The sequence below is a fragment of the Buteo buteo genome, chromosome 25, assembly GCF_964188355.1.
Source record: "Buteo buteo chromosome 25, bButBut1.hap1.1, whole genome shotgun sequence".
NCBI classification, from domain to species: Eukaryota; Metazoa; Chordata; class Aves; order Accipitriformes; family Accipitridae; genus Buteo; species Buteo buteo.
Window position 1 is genome coordinate 17,376,717 of NC_134195.1, and position 15,908 is coordinate 17,392,624.

General features: G+C 42.5%; 1 protein-coding gene across 2 annotated transcripts in view; it reads left to right on the plus strand.

The window, feature by feature from the left end:
- Positions 1-1,002: 1,002 nt before the first annotated feature.
- TBL1X (transducin beta like 1 X-linked) overlaps positions 1,003-15,908 on the plus strand; it is a 203,545-nt gene continuing 188,639 nt past the window's right edge. Inside the window, exon 1 of one of the 2 annotated variants that reach the window (XM_075057375.1) lies at positions 1,003-1,218. The gene's annotated coding sequence lies outside the window, so the exon portion shown is untranslated. The remainder of the gene's footprint in view (positions 1,219-15,908) is intronic. The other variant, XM_075057374.1, reaches the window with a different exon arrangement.

A 15,908-nucleotide genomic window follows, 5' to 3' on the forward strand; every position in this document is an offset into this window, starting at 1 on the left:
TTTCTGCTGATTCACAGCCGTGGAGAGCAGCCATCGCGCTGACCCCCCCCCAGCGCTGGGCTGGGGGAGCGTGCCCCGCGTGGGTCATCGCACCCTTGCCCGCTTCGGTGTGCCAAGCGAAACGTCATAGCGATAATAATAATAATAACAACAACAGTAACAACGCCGCCGCGCTCCCCTCGCTGATTTACCGCGAGGGCTCAGACAATTGCCTTGCCCCCCCCCACTCGCCCGCCCGCCTCAAACTCCGATAACAACAAACGACGACAAACAACAACATTAACGTTTAACCGCCGCCGAGGGGAGCGGGGGGCCCGGCCGCCTCGCTGTACGTTGCGCGTGGGGAGGGGGGGATGGAGGCGGCGGGCAGCGCGTGGCCCGCCGGCCGGCCTCGCGCAAGGTTGACGCCGCGCTCCTGGGGGGGGGGTGGGTGCGCGCGAGGCTGGTTTGTCGCTGGGTTTCTGTCACGGAGGAGGAGGAGGAGGGGGGGGGGGGCAGGACGGTACCGAAAAAAAATAAAAAAATACCGAAAATACCGCCGGGAGGCGAGTAGCGGGAGTTACCTGAGGGCAGCCCGAGGGGGCGTTGGCGGCGCTGGGGAGGCCCGCGGCGGCCGAAGGCGCGTGTCCCTGCGTGGGGGTGCGCGGCAGGTTCGGGGGCCCCCCCCTTCCCTCCTCACACACACACTCGCCCCCCCCCCCCCCCTCCTCCGCCCTCCCCTCCCTCCCTCCCTCCCTCCCGCCCGCCCGGCGGCGGCGGCGGCGGCGGGCCCCGGGCGCGGCCGGCTCCCCTCAGCGCCGCTCGCGCCGCTCCCGCCGCCGCCGCGCGCCACGCACCGGCCCCGCCAACCGCCAACTCTTCCCCCCCCCCCCTCCTCCTCTTCCTCCTCCTCCTCCCCACCTCGTCCGCCCCGCCACCTCCTGACCCGCCATTCCGCCCCAAAACTTTCCGTTTTCCCCCTTCCCACTCTCCGGGACTTCCTTGTGCCGCCCGTAACGCGCGGAGGGGGGGGAGGAGGAGGCGTGTGCGGCGGCGGCGGCGGCGAGGGGGGATTTACAGTCTCCTCGCAGGCTGGCCGGGACCCCGGGGGAAGAGGAGTTGCACCATGCGCGGCAAGTGAGGGGAAAGTCTCCGCTCAGCGCCGCCCGCAGAAGTTGAGGCTCTCCCCCCCGCCGCCCGCGGGAGCGGGAGCTGTGCCTTTAACGCCCGCTGAGCGAGGTGAGTTTCCGAGGCGGATTATTCATCCTGGGGACCCTTTTTTTTTTTTTCTTTTTTTTTTTTTCTCTCAGTTTTTTTTTTTTTTTTTCTCTTACACGCGCCGAGGTGACAAACGTCCTTCCCCAGCGCAGCCCCCCGAGCCTGAGGCCAGCCCCCCCCGGAGTCCCCTGTGGAAGCCTGCCCTGGCTCGGGCGGGCTGACCCGCCCGAGGGGGGGGTCTCTCAGCCGCTGCTTGTTATGACGAAGTTTTTTGAACCTGGGCGTTTGGGGGGGTCTTTTAGGGGGTGGTTGTTGTTGTTGGGTTTTTCTGGTGGTTTTTTTTTTTTTCTGGTTTTTTTTCGGAGGCGATGCGTGTGGGGCTGCCGTCTCGGTGGCGGGTGTGCTTTCATCTGCCCCCGAGCAGACCGACCCCAGGGCCGGGGGAGGGGGTGGACAGATTCTGGAGCGGCTCCCTACTTCTGAGATAGTATTTTAATGTAATTTTTCTCTTCCACACAAAAAAAAATAAAAATAAAAGGATAAATGCTCGGGGGCGGGGGGGTGGGGGGGGAATGTGAGGTATTCACGCTCAAGTGTGGAGTTTGCAGAGCCCGGGTGGGGGAGGGGAATCCCATTCATCGCCAGGGCTTGAATCAGCAGCGGGCGGAGGGGCCGATCGCTCCCGTGCATCGAAGTTTTACTTCCAAGTAGGTAAACAAGTTAATACCCCTCCCTGCCCCCCCCCATCCGCGCCCCCCCCCCCCCCGCCCACCTCCCCCCCCGTCCCGGTGCGGTACGCTGCTGCCAAGCCCGTTCCCGGCGCTGATGGAGGGGCGGCGGGGCGGCCGGGGGGGAGCCCCTCGGGGGGACTCGGGTGCTGGAGGCCGGGGGGAGCGGGGCCGCAGACCTGTTGCACAGGGGTTTGTGGCTGGCCGGCGGGCCTCGGCCTTCGGTGCGGTTCCTGGAGGGGGACGGCGGGGCGCTGGGTGCAGACACCCCCCCCCCCCCCCAAATCCCCCCCCCCCAATCCCTCCCGGGGTGGGGAGGTGGCGGACACCTTTCTCTCAACTGCTGTCATCTCCCTGAGCTGCTTCCCCATTTTGTGGTGCGGGTTTAATCTCGGCGGTTGGTCTGATATTTCGGTTCGGTGCGCGGCTAAATAGTGGTGTGGTGTGATGTAAAGCCAATGACCCTTGACCTATTTAATTATACGTTGTTGGGTCCTCGAGTAGACGTCCTGCACGGCACAAAAAGGGGGAGAAAAACACAAAGCCACACCCTAAAAGTTCAGCTTGCGTGTTAATTTCTCAAAGTCGGCGTTTAGACCGAATAAAGGCTTTCCTTTATGTTGTCTTAACATGTCTCTTGCTGTTCTCCACGAGGATTTGTACGGCGTTTTTCCTTTCTTGACGCACAAGTCTTAAAGTGTAGATGTGTGTGTGTGTATGTGTGCTGGTGGGGGGAGGGGAAGCGGTCTGTTTGGTGGCGCTCATTGAGTGTTTCACGAAAAAAAGAAAATATTGCAGCACAATATTGCAGAAAACTGAAACACTCCATTGAAAAGACTGCTCCTCAAGTGATGATTAGAATAAAATGGAGTGTAAAATTAAAATTTCAAGACTGGTATTTTAGGCTAATAGTATGAAAATAAATATATTGTGCCAGAGGGAAATCTGTTTGTAGGTAATAAATACAAGGTCTTTACTCATGACAAATACAATGCCATATCTTTCTTCCTTAGCCCATTTGTTAGCAATCCTTTAACTGGGACTGCTTGTGTGGCATGTACAAGATTTAACATAATATACCTTGCTTACCATGTGGCTGCACATGCTGGATTTAGGCCTCTTCCTGTCCCACAGTTAACGTGCTGTCAAATACAGAGACACTGGGCAGGTTTTGAAGTAAATACATTCATTCTGTGATAGCAGATGTTGTTGGCAAGAGAGAAGGATTGTCCTAGTGTGTTTCGGCATTGGTTTGTTGGTTTGGGGTTTTTTTGTTGTTGTTGTGGTGGTTTTTTTTTTTTTAAACAGTTACAGATAATAATTGCAACATCTCAATGACAATGATAGTAAAAAAGGGAAGCTTTCCACAGAAGGCTTGTAGAGGGGGTGGGAGGAAAAAGGAAGGCGAGAGGGGGAGGATGCTATCACATTAAAAATACGTTAAACCTTTCTTGGGCTCTACGCAATAATGGTAAATCCGGTGGAGATTTGAGCAGAGCTGCTGTAGTCGTCTCAGTTTAACACCTTCAGTGAGCTAAGCAACAGCTAAGGTGTTTTTTTTTTCTCCCCCTAAGATGAAAAAGTGTGTTTCAGAAGCAAAGAGGATTAGAAATTACACATACACGTAAACACTGGCAACTACACAACTCTCCAAGTCTTGTAGGACAACCCCCCTCCCCCCCCCCCGCAGATAAGTTGTCACCCGAATACATCCTCTGCCCTTCCCCCACCCGATTAAGTAAGATCACTCCAATGTCCTCCGCCATGCCACTGCGGTGAGTTAAGCTACTTGTTCTTCTTTAAAGCGGGTGGCAAGTATCCTTTGCAATAAGTGTATCGAAAGAGGAAAAATAAATTAAATCCTTGATAGTGAAGGGGGACATGTCTGCGCCTGGCATTGTCAGACTTCTGCTCCGCCAGTTTGCCCGGTTTTGCTCCTCTCATTGATCTACAGATGGACTTTTCCCATTTCCGTGGCGACAGGGCCAGAAGCAGACCTGTTGTCCACTTGATACGTCTCATGTGCCGTGCCTCCTGGAAGAGCTTTCTGAACGGAGACTCCTCCGGTAGCGGCAGTCATTAAAGGCCTACATCCCTGGGCTTGGAGGGAGTAGAGAACATCCTCCGGTGTGGACGGGATGTTGTTTCTCGGTAGCTGAGATAAGTCAGCGGTGTGATATGCCTAGGATTCAACGATATGCTGAGTTTGGTTTGTCGTGGAGATGAGGCTGGGAAACCCGTCCCAGGGCTTTAGCCTGGCGATCGCTGTAGGTAGCGGGTGGGTGCCATTAGCTCTTGCTGTTTTCTCTTGGCTACTGTTAATAGAGTCCGGAGTTAGAATTCATGCTGTAGTCGGTATTGAACCGATGTTGTTTATCTTTTAGTAGTGCCAAGGGGCCCCCCTTCAAATCGGGGCCATTTTGGGAATATCGTAGGCAGCGGTTCTTGCCCTGAAAAGGTTGTCATGTGAGTAAGTGCAGGAGACAAAAAGGCAGGAGGGTAAATGGTGGAAAAAACTGACTCAGGGGAACAGCAGCTGATTGTAGCGCCTTATCTGCAGGACAGCAGCGTGACCTCAGCTGGTAGGAGAGAGGAGAGTTGTTAACACCTGGCAGGGCTGCTGCCAGTAAACCTGGCCGCTCTGCGCAAAGAGGGTGCGGGCATCCCTTTGCCTTCACGACGTGCAATCCATACCCCGGATCCTCTTTACTGTTACTCTTTTAATTCCTAGTATTATTTTAGATTATGTACACCAGCCTGCCTATAAAACGACCAAGGTTTTGTAACTCTTGAGGGCAGATTCTTTTTTTCATAATCTTCATTATGAGGCAAGATGGAAGTAATTTTGTAAACTCTTTTTCAGCTGCTAAATTAAACTCCATTCCCTCTTCCCCTCCCTCCTCTTGCCTATTTTTAGTTAGGAGGAAATAGCTGACCTCTTTACAGCAAGAACCCAGACCCCCTGGGTGCCATTTATAGGTTTCTACCAAATGGCCTACTTGGACAAGTTGGTTGAAATTAAATGAAAACATTGGAACTACAGCTCTACATAGGAATAGCAGCCTTCCTGTCAATAAAAAAATCTGTCATTTTAATGATAGTGAAACAAACGTCCACAGGTGAAAAATGGGGTTTAGGTTATTTCCTTTTCTTTGGTAAGCAAGAGAATATTTTAAAGGCTTTTTTTTTTTGTGGCAGTCTGGCCATTAATACAATGGAATTTCATTTACGAATGACTGACAGTATTTTGTTTTACAAACACAAGAAGCCCCCCGAACTTAGGACTGTGTGCGTAAGAGTTAGGAGGAATCAAAGGAGGGTGTTCAGTCTCGTAAGAAAAGGTTGTCGTTTCTTGACAGTTTTCTTCAGTTGTGTAGAGATCTTATCCTAGGTGGAGATTTACAAATTATAGTTACTAATGTTTAGTAATTCCATAGAAATACAAAATTGCTTCTGCTAGCTCAACTGAAAGCCAGTTTAACGATGGATACATGGCTGGTTTTGAAGGTTAGGGAGCACAGGCATCCTGCATTGCTTCTGTTGTGCATATTTGTATTTAGTTTAAGTGATACTGATGCCTTAAAAATACTGGACTCTAGCAGCAGGTACTGGATTTTTTCAGTTGTTGTTTGAGGAAAGAAGAGTATATGGCTGTACATGCGGTCTGCATATTGCCTCTGTAATCCTCTGTCCAGGTCCCAGCCACCAGTCCTTTTCTTTACTCTGGGTTACTAGTATGACTGCAGTAGGAAGAGAGGCTCGGGGTTAGGCACTTCTGATGATTTGGCTTCCATTTTTATAATCTTGTTGACTTTATGCAATAAAAGGGGCATCACAGTGTTTAACCCCATTTCTTGACCTTCTCTATTTGTAGTATGGACAATCAATACATGTCTGCTTGTCCTATTTAAATCGGAGTGCATGTAAAGATTCATAATTTTATATGAAGTTACAACGGAATTTTATGCCAAGAAACATATAGTATCTATGCAATACAAAATCATAACAACAGAACTGTACTATGAAGAAGCAATTATTTTAATATTTTAACTAAGCACATTGCATAAATGCGCTTTTGCTTGGGTGTTGAGTCTTACGCGTTTGCTATGACAAGTTACACAGTACACTAAATACATGGACACTAAAACAGTGCCTCTTGATGCTTAGATGACACGACTTGCAGCCTGTTAATGAACAGATGAGTAGCACTAATAACGTGTAATAATTCTGTATATATATATATACACTCATCAAAATACTTTTGTCTAATTAAGTGTTAAGTTTTATTGACTCTTGCCATCGGAGGGTGAAACAAGGCTTTTGAAAAAGCAGTGTTCTCCATTAATATGTAACGGTTGCTCTGTACATCACTCCACTGCCATTCAAAACGTGATTGCGTTTACTGACCTAAATTTCATTTAAGCTCCTAATTCTTAGTTACAGTTTAACCTCTTACTACTATGTAGTGGGTTTAGAATGCATTTTGTTACATAAAATCATAATTTTGTTAGGTGGAAAGATGTGGTAACATCAGATGTGATAGTTTTTTTCCCCCCCTATTGAAACACAACTTTCCCATACCTGCCATAAATTATTGATAGAGCAAAGAAGCAACATTTTTCCTTGGGCATTAAAAATACTTGGAAAATATCCTTTGACGTTATCTTCAAGAAAACAAAGAGGATTTTCTTTTGGTGGATAGATTCCCTTTGTCTTTCTGCAGAATAATACATTTGTTGTGCTCCGTTTTGAAGGCAACAACTGCACGGGATGTACAACTTTGGCTTCTGCTGTATTTTGCTGTGTAGCACTATCAGCTCTTCATTAATCCTGTACCACTGGACAGAAACTGTGCAGAGTATTCTCCACAGTTCAAGTGAAGCCAACTATTTAAGATTCATATTTCTGAACAGAATAATCATGTTGTAATAGTACTGCTGAAAGGGTGCTGTTGTATTGTTACGATTAACATGTATACCGCTGATGTTATGCTTCAAGCTTAGAAGTGTCCACTGATGAGTTTGTGCCGATTTGAACACAACCCAGTAGCCCACAGCAAAATCATTGGAAAGACATTCTTCTAAAAGAATTGCTCTTCACAGAATACAGTTAATACATACATGAGATCTTCACAAAGTGAAGTAAAAACACAGATTTTTTTTGTGAATCCATATATGTTGGTAACTTACAGTTAGGAATTGTTATAACCATATGATGGCTCCAGTGTCATTTAGCAGCTACAAGTTGGTTGCTGTCTATGGCAGTGAGTTTAGTTGCTGCTGGCAGAGGATATGGGTGTGTCCAGAGACCCATTAGTATTAAGACTTCTGTTAGCACATAGTCTCAGTTGGGGTTGTTAACCAGTAGTCAGCTTCACAAATATTAATTGTTTAAAATGAACTTCACTAATTGTCGTGTGTCTGAGTGTGTGCAGGTGTGCACGTACATATATATGTACGTATGTAGATAGGGTTAAGGTAGTCTGAAAAGTAACTTTGGAGAAAAAAGGAGTCACCCTAAGGTTGGAGAGTGGTCCTGGAGTGTGATGGGTAGGCTCTCAAACCCTGAACTAGGATATGCTTAGGTTTCAGGCTCTGGTCAGCAGCACCTGAGGTGGTGCAGAGACAGCAAAATAGATGTAGGACTGGGCCAGGCTGCATGTCAGGTTTGGGGAGAAGACAGAGGTGCAGCACCCTTTAATGATGTGCTTGCTGAAATGTGGCAAGGTCAGGAGTGGATGCGTGCTTGTACATCTGACTGAGCATGGTGAGACCAGGAGGAGACAACTGGGGTACCATATGTGGTTGGGGGATGCGTTCGAACTTCAAAATTATATCTTCATTTTTTCTTCCTTTTTTTAAATTTTTTTTTTTTTATTATTCCGCTCGGTTTTTGGTTGCTCTTAGAAGTAAAATTTAAACCCTGATCTCAACAGAGAGATGGAGGTAAAATTACCCTCTTCCTGAGCGTTCTCCGCAGATAGGGTCGAGGTTTGCTGATGGGGTGGGACAGAGAATCCAAGCACAGACAGTGCCTGTTCATATTGTGGGGATTAGTTTCCAAGGATATCTATCTATCTCTCTGGTGCTTTTTACAGTCACAAAACAAACCTAACTCTTCTCATGCCCATTTACATGCACATGTGAATTAGACCTCTAGGAATTTGATTATAGAATTGATTGAAACACACCCAATCTTTTCTAATTTTTTCAGAAGGTATTGGTAATGCTTCCAATTATATGCATTCAGCTCTCTTTCATTGTAGCTTAGCTTTGCCTGCTGGTTGGGTTTTTTTTGGTTTGGTTTTTTTGTTTTTTTTTTGTTTGTTTTTTTTTTTTACTTTTTGGATTGAGTTTTGTCCTTTTCTAATACAAGAGCTTCTGTAGTTTTATGTAGTTAATATAGTTTTCTTTTTAATTTGTTGACTTTTAAACTAAAATAATGTAATCTGGAAGGCACAGATAAAAGGCAGGCTGAGGATTATTCTAATGAGGAACACATCTTCCTTCTTATCCCAGTTCTCAAAAAATGAAAGTAAGGAACAGAAGCAGGTATATTTTTAATAACATTGCATGATGTTCACAAGACACAGATTTTGTGTCATTCTGTGAAAGGTATTCAAGGTTTCTTTATTTCCATTTTGACTGTTACTCTGTTTTTTTGATTGATAGTATTATAACTCGTTAAAAATGCTCATTTGTATTTGTAGGAATGTGATTTTATGTTAAGAAACCCAAACATGCTGGGCTCTGATACTTCGGCTTGTATCAATAAATATCTTACATAACCAGTTAATTTAAATGAGCCAATTAGTTTAAAAGTAGTGCATGACAGTGTATCATAAAAATTCATCCAGCTTCATTCTCACAGGATTTTATGTGCTTGGAAAAAAAAAAATATCAGGCAAGCTGAAAGGATGGCCCTAAATACAATATTAGAGTGGAAAGAAGGAACCTGTATTTATTACATACAGCTCAAGTTTACTAAAACATTAACATACTGATTACTCTCATTGCTGATGAATGAAGTCAACTTTTCTGTGAGACCACCATCATGTTGTTACTACCTAGCCTGGTAATGCTGGGTAGAGGTTAGGTAAAAAATAGGATGTAGTGTAGGCCCTGATGGGCAGTTTGCGGGAAAGTGGAAAAAGTGGCATTAGGTTACCTTAAAAGCTAGGCTACACCGGTTTTAACCTGCTGGCTGTCAAGTAGACAATGAAAATCTTTTAAGAATTTTCTGAACTGTATTTTTTTTCTTGGCTAAAATGACATGCCTTAAATGCTTACTCCTGTGCATTTCTTCAGTGTTATGATGGTCGTACATATGATATGTGGGTATTTTCTAATATGTTGGTGGTTACAGCAATGACTTTTTGTGTGCGTCTGGTTTTTCTAATGTTTTGCATGTTTGTCTGCATATGTGCTTACTGCTGGATTAAATTTTTTATTTTAAATTTTGCTTAGAGTAAGCAATATATATTCTTCATGGTATCTATTACATTACCAACAGCATGTATTTATGGTTAAAAAAACCCACTTGAAACATGGAAGGGTTCTGTGTTCTCTAATGGCAACATGTTGAATGCAATTATACATTGTCAATTTGATCATACTCGGTGCATGGTGGCTTTGTAGATAAGGTGTGTTATAGCAGGTGTTCATGTGCATGGAGTCCAGTGTGAAAGAAAGAAATTTAATTTCCTCTTACTAAAAATACATAGTGGCCTGTATGCTCTACATATTTAAAAAGCGTTCAGATAATTACAGTGAATACTTTTGTGGTTGCTTGCTCCTATCTTCTATATTGGCATGAGATTATTTTGAAGTACAACATTTTCCCCCGTTTTTAAAGTAAATATAAATATATATCTATTAAAAGAAAAAATCTGTTCCTTAACATCTTTACAAGGCAATTGATAGGGCACTCCTTTCCACAGCTGGATACTTACAGTGGAATGTAAATTATTTATCTGCCTACCGTCCTACAGAACTACTATGAAGATTTTATTAATGACTGGTTTTGAAGAATTTTAAAAACCAAAACATATTTATTAAAAAGTGAGAATGTAAAATTCTGCTTACTTAAGTCCAATCCTATTGTCTATCAAATTATAAATTAGGATAGCAAAGTATCAGAAGAAAGTTATGAAAAAAAGTTTTTTTCTCCTTTTTGGTGGCGAGTTTAGTATTAGAATTAATGATTGCTTTAATTTGTTAATCTTCTGTTAATCTGTAAGTTGGTTTCTTTGCTAACAGAGTTGGGTTTAGGGTATTAGATTGCCTCTGAACAAGCCTCTCTAGGGTTTTTCCAACCTTTTTGTAATCGCCTTTAAACTTTTTTTTTAACTGGTTGTCTGCTGTCCCCCCTGTGTCTCCTCCCTCTCATCCCCCCCTCCCCACCCCGCAATAAAAACTGTTGGAGTTTCTAGTGAAGTTTAGGAGGTTTCGTTTTAATGGATATTTTCTGTGTTTCATAGTTTTTCTTTCTGTCAGCTCTATGATAAACAGCTAATTCCAGCAAGGACAGAGTTGATTATACATTTGCGTTCTGAACATTCCACAAATCCTGTTATAGCTGCGGCCTGATGTTGCAAAAACGTATTTGGCATGTGCAGGAGACTTCTAGGATCAGGCCTTATATGATGGCAGCACAGATTCTTGACTGATTAAGTAAACATTTCTGAGCCTTTTTTAAAGCGACCGATGACATGCGTGACTTCAGCTTTAGTCCTGACAGCCTGTGTTCTTGTAATGAAACAGAAGCCCACATAAGTAGTCTTTTTTATATAGCATAACTTCCATGATCTATTTTGAATACCTTTCTTATCTGAATGCTCACAATGTTCTTTGAAGTTCCTGTAGCTGACAAACATGAAGTTGAGATTTAGAGCCCAGTTTCTTTAAACTGTGCAGGAGCTCTGTTGGCTATGTTGAAATTTACTTAGGCGTAATATTTTGCAGTTTAAAGTGTAAGACTTAGTAATTTGAGGTTCCAGACACATACATTGAAAAGTGACCAGCTTAGATTCTGTGATTCTAGATGGATCCGTGAAACCTATGACTGTTTTCAGTCAAGTGCCCTTAGTCTTTTCAGGCCAGCCCACATCAAAAGGTGTAAGCAACCCTAGCAGCAGCCGTCTGTAAAGCAACTGGCAAGCAGTGGCGGGACACTCTCGTCATTGCCTGTCTAGATCATGTACAGTCTCAAAACTATTCTGCCAACTGTGACCTGTCACGTAAGAAGCGCAACGTGTCAGGTCCAGCACCTGATGCTTGTCTGTGCGTGAGGGTTACAAATGCCATACCCTCTGTCGAGACCACGTGCCAGCCTTCCCGCGCAGCGATAGGTATACCCCCGTGTGTTTTACATTGGGCAGAGGCTGGAGCTGTACTTTCTCTAACCCGTTCTGCGATGAATCGCAGCAGTCTCGCTCTCGTTACTTCGCACAGACCGCAGCGCCAAGCCTACCTTAGCCGACTGGTGAATGCCAGCTCAGCAAAGCCTTCTGGAGGTACGAGTCCTGCAGCTGGCTTGGTTGATACCAGGGAGGCTCAGTCAGAAGGCAGAAGCCAGACAGTGCATAGCTCAACGCTTCATCCTTCATGTTAGATGCTGGCCATAGAAATAAATGTGAAGGTTTCACTGCTCCTAAATGCCAAAAAACCCTAGAATGGGTATGTCTGTGTACTGGTGATGTGATGTATGTGTTTTCTTTTAATTTACTGTTTTTTCTCTGGGGTGGTTACTCTGTGTTTGTCAACAGTGGAGAAGGAAAATTTTGCAGGAGGAGCATTAAGTTTATTTTTCTAACCTTAAAAATAAATTTTCTGACTCCAACTTTTTTCATTTGATGACTCAAACATTCTACAAATAGTTGTTTTACATAAATATATAATTATTTATGTTGTTAGCATTGTCTTAATTGTTATTTTTGTCTTTGGAAATACATATGGTTATTTCTCTAGTGTCTTAAGTGGAGCGAATGTCTTGCCAGCCTATTTAATGTGCTAACGTATGTGAGAAAGTATGCCCTGTGGCCTGAAGCATCATTTATGTATTTGCCAGTTGCCTCAGTCTTTTAATTTCTGTTTGTATGCATTGCATTTGGGTAGGTTGAATTTGTTATTGATTTCAACTGTTTGGAAATACTCTGCTGACAGACCGTTTGCTTGTGTCTCCTTTGAGCCAGCATTTTACCCTCATTAGTCTATGGATGTGTTCTTTTGAGTGTTAGCCAAATGCATTCATAAAAATGGTAAAATTAAAAGAAAGGAAAAGTACGAGAGCTGTGTGACCTGTTATTTGTAAACAACATTACGAAACTGCCTTTCAGCGTTTGACTCTATGCTGTACTATATATATTTTTTTCAAGTTTTCCCTTTTTATTCCCTCAGGTTTTGTGAGCTTTGCATCATACACAGCCATTTGCTCAGATGTTTTAATTGCTATTTCTCTTTTTTTTTGGTACATTCTTGTTTGGTTTGGTTTTGAAGACTAAAGTTACTAGGTAAATAACAGCAGTAATGTTTACGAGTTCTCTAATATGGTAGTTTCAAACTGTAGCTTGCAAGCTTCTAGGGGACACATGGACTGGTTTTTTTAGAGATCTGTGGGGGGAAAAAAAAGGAAGTCTAGTGTCATTCTGTTCAAATTCACTGTACAAGGTCTCTTTATAGGTCCACAAATTTAAAGAGATTAAAAACCACTATCTAATTATATTGTAAACTTTTTAAGGATGTGATGATATCTATTTTTATGACTTACTGCTTTGTGGGTGTATATATCATTATGCAAGTAATAATCTTTGTTTTCACAGAAGGTAATTCATACCAACATTAAATTTTGGCATCAGTTTTGTTATATTGTGTAGATTTTTATGAAAATATCCCTTCTCTTTTATAGAGCTGTGATTGGTATTCTCTGATAGAACACAGGTCTGGCTGATCTTTAGTTGCACAAAGAATAATCTGGAGAGGAGCACTTGGATTCCCTTAGTTTGTGTTTATTAGGTCTGTCACATAGCAAGCCTGCTCAACTGATCTTTCTTTTCTTTTATTTTTTTGGGTCTTACGCAGTACTGATTTTGTTTTAGACTCCAGCCATTTATATGGTACCATCACAGTTCAGTAAATCCAAATTCTTACATCTTAAAATGTCAGGAATTTTGTTATTTGATGTTACTGCGTTTCTGTTCTCTCCTCTGCTTGAGAGCAGCAGTCCTTGCTGATGTTAGGAGGGGTTAGGTAGAGGAGGTGTGCGTGGTGAGAGTGGGGGTGGGAAGTAAAACAGGCTCTGGCTGTTTACACATTCCAGGCAACCATAGATCTACTCTCTTTGAGGCCTGAAATATTTCCCTTTTCACTATCACTCTTGCAGATCTGGGGTATTTGGGCATACTGCCAATAAAAATAAATAGTAATGTGTTAATCTCTTAGATTGAAATGTAAGAAACCGTATTTTACCTTTTTGTGTGTGCGCATCAGAATAAAGACTAACAGCACTTTGTAATTAGAATATGACATTTTTAGAAATACTGAAAATTACAACTATTGTTATACTTTCTTCAAGAATTGCCTATAAAAGGACAAAGTAAATTTGACTTCTTCCTTCTTGCTGGTTTATTCCAAAGGGAAAGTCACATAATCAAAATATTTTTGTTAACTAGATTTTCTATTTTCAGCATGATAACCTTTGGCTCAAGGAGCTGGTGAGGAGTCCTTCTTTCTGATTTCCATGAAATACGTGTATGTGCATGCATTTTTTTTCATTTATTTTTGAGGTGGCTTTAGTCTGCTTTGTAGTCTTTCATTTGATTATTCTGGTTTCCAGCACTTAATGTTTCAGAGTTCTGATGAAATCGGATACACAAAGCCATCCACCTGCTTGTCTTTTTTTTTTTTTTTTTTTTTTTTTATATTGGAAACTATTTTCTGCAGCCTGCACTAAAATAGAGACTGAGCAGGCAGGCAGATGAATAATGATTTCTTCCAGGTTCTGCATAATGTAATGAGCAGACCTTCTGTTTATTGTTATTTATTATCAATGTTTGTATACATGTGATTTCTGTCACTGAAGCTTGCTTTCTTGGGTTTCTTAAAGCTACATGCTATGTGTGCCATTGTTTTTTCCCCAAGCGGTGCAGTAATGCCACTTTGTCACTCTAGCAACTTGCTTTGTCACTGGGGCTTGATGTGGCTCAACTTCTTACTGTTTCTGCTTTCTAAACAAAATTTGTTGCCCTCCAGAAATATTACCGTATAATTATGACACAAAAAACAAGACAGTCCTACTGAGATAACAGCTGTTACCTTCAATCTTAAGATCATCCTAGTACATGCAGTGCAAAAGGTAATTCAGACTATACATTTTTTTTTTTTCCAAAGGTAGTTAATTGCTTAAAACTTCCTTGCATAGCTGTGACTGTCATCTAATTGCCATTTAGAGGCATTAAACTGCTTTTGTAAAAGCTGTAGGCTACTTCAGCTAGACCACCAGCGACTTGGATAAACACATGGTAATGTCTCTCTCTTGACTACATTTTACGAACGAAGTGCTGCTCTCATCATGTAGTGACCTGGATCTAAAGCCAGAGGTTGTTTGGGGTTGCTGTCAGGCAAGATCAGACTGTTGAGTTTAACGTAAATGGAAGTAAACACTAAGGTTACCTGCACCTCATTATTTCTGTGCTTTTATGACAGACACTCAAAACTGTTTGTATACTGGCTATGGCTTGTGCTGATTATGTTGTTAATAATTTGTGTCTCTAACATGTGTACTAGCTGGGTGCTTTAAGAGGCCAGCATTTTTGAATATAGGTGTCTAAATAAATGGCTTGGTTTTCAGATGCTTTGGGTAGGTACAGCTCCAATTGAAATCGGAGGAATTGGTGGCTGCTTAGAGCCTGGATAGATAATTAGTCCTAATACAGGTGCATCATAACAGTCTGACAACAGAAGATCACCTCCCTCTTTTTCCCCTAAGTTAAATAAAGTAGTATTTTAAAAAGTATTTTAAAGAAAAAGGTCCTACCGAGAGACTACTGCCAGTCTGTGTATAGATGTTTGGTTTGGGGTTTTTTTTCCGTCTTGAAAGGGCAATATTTGGTTCTGATCCTCAGAAGCAGCTCCTCACATTTAAAATATGGGTGACTGTCAAGGTGGTGTATGGTTTGTATTGAAGTTAGGGGGTCTTTACTGTAAATTGCTAACAAGTTTGTTTTCCATATGCGTTTAGTTTTATTTAATGTCACATTTGATGTAGTGGGAAGATGTACTATTATTGTAGTGGTGGTTTGATTTAGTGTTTATTACAAATATTTCCTACCTTAAAAAACATGAAGACATGTTCTGTGGTTGAAATAGGAGGAACTGGGAGCCTTGTTCTTTTTTAAACAAACAAAAATCTTAAATAAACAAGAATATGAGGTACAGTGACCTAATGGAAAAAAAACCCAAATGCTTCTCAAAATTAAACAGATTTACAAATTAATTATGTGTATGAATATCTAGAAATGAGTAGTATCAAATGATGAACTTTACTATATAAGAATTATATGCAAATTGCACAGGCTTGGAGGTTGGGGGTTTTTTTCGTTTTTTTCTTCTCAGTAACTTAGAAATATTGGGAAGCTGGCTGAGGAGAGTTTAGTGGAAGATATTTATTAAAAGAAATTTGATGTGAAGAACAAAATGTGATGAACTGTTCCTGTCCACAGCGGAGCTGAGGACCTGTAAAATAGTAGCTTAGACTTCTTTGCATTTCTTTCTCTTTTTGTTTAGCTTGAGAATATGGGCCTGTGTGAAGCATAGTCTAGGCTGTTTAAATACTGACAATTAATTTCAAGCCACAGAAACTATGAAATGAGATTTTTAGACATACATTTAAAGTTTTGATTATCATCTTTTTTGCTGGTAACAACAGTCTTTGACAGCCGATTGCAATATAAGAAGTTTGCATTGTTGACCTAGCAAAACAGTCCGG